The sequence below is a fragment of the Salvelinus namaycush genome, chromosome 39, assembly GCF_016432855.1.
Source record: "Salvelinus namaycush isolate Seneca chromosome 39, SaNama_1.0, whole genome shotgun sequence".
Lineage (NCBI taxonomy): Eukaryota > Metazoa > Chordata > Actinopteri > Salmoniformes > Salmonidae > Salvelinus > Salvelinus namaycush.
In genome coordinates, this window is record NC_052345.1 from 5,242,117 (window position 1) to 5,243,574 (window position 1,458).

Consider the following 1,458-nt stretch of genomic DNA (forward strand, 5'->3'; position numbering starts at 1 on the left):
GGCCTAATCCTTTAAAATGTGTGTAGTTTGTCATGTCTATAAATAAATAAATTACTATGTAATAATCGTTTTAATAGGACCCACCCATGATAGCTAAATGGTATGGCCATAATAAAATGAATGTTTGGAATGATGACATGCTGGAGGTTTATTGAAGAAATATATAAAGCCAATAACCTATCGATTATCTGTCTATCGCTACTAAATCGCGATTGCTTGATAGAAAAATATGATTTCACTAGTTATCCATCCTTTCTGTCTGGCTGTTTGATGCACTCACACCCTGCGCTGCATCAAAGCACTCGTTGCGCACAGCCTCCCGTTGCATAGCAATTACACCGCTGTTTATACACGTCGGTCTATCGACTCAACTTGAAAAGGGGGGAAACATGAACATTATATTATCCCTTGCCTATAGAGCATTAAATGGGAGTCTCGATGAAGGGGGAATGGCGGACTGTCTGTGATTGTGCCACAGTCGGACTTACCCGGGATAAATTCAAGGCTCGCCGGTGTCCCGTTGTCCTGAATTTGGTTCTATTAGAGACGTCGCGGCTGTCGTAATTAATGTTCTCACCCTTGCTCTTTCGTAAACAGTGGAGCTGCGCTTGAAGCGGTTATTTGATTCAACGACTTGGCTCGAGCGCCCCCTCCCTCACCGTTGCAGTGATGACCGACTGTAGAGTCACGGCCGCCGAGAATTGCGCATGCGTCCCTGTGCAGCAACAGCGCGAAGGTAGCCTATTGTGTATTGTTGCAAACTGACCGTAGGCTAGGATACACACTGTACATTGTATATTAGTTGTCTTGTCTAGATTTCCAAGTCATATGTTATTTCATAACTGATATTTAGATAAACCAAATGCAAAGATGAATCCTTCGCACAGACTGAGCAGAGACTATTATTTCCAGACTGAATTTAGATCAACATCAGTTCCAAGGATACTATTTGATTTGAAGCTATTACATCAAAGGGTCTATTCTGTGCTACAGATGTTAGATCTAAAACAAATACCACTATCCATGTAGGAGCATACAATGCCTTCAAAACACAGATTCAACCACAAACACTTAATGTATTGTGTAAAGAGTTATGTAATGTCATGTAATATTTTAAACAGTATATAACTGCCGTAACGTTGCTGGACCCCAGGAAGAGTAGCTGCTGACGGGATCCTTAATAAATACAAAGACCCGGGAGGTTTTCCAATGCAAGGAAGGGCACCTATTGGTAGATGGGCAAAACAATAATAAAAAAGCAGACATTGACTACCCCTTTGAGCATGATGATGTTATTAATGACACTTAGGATGGTGTATCAATACACCCAGTCACTACAAAGATACAGGCGTCCTTCCTAACTCAAATGCCAGATAGGGATTTCACCATGAGTGGTTTCATTCCTGACGCCAATGGTGACTTTAAAACAGTTTAATGGCTGTGATAGGAGAACACTGA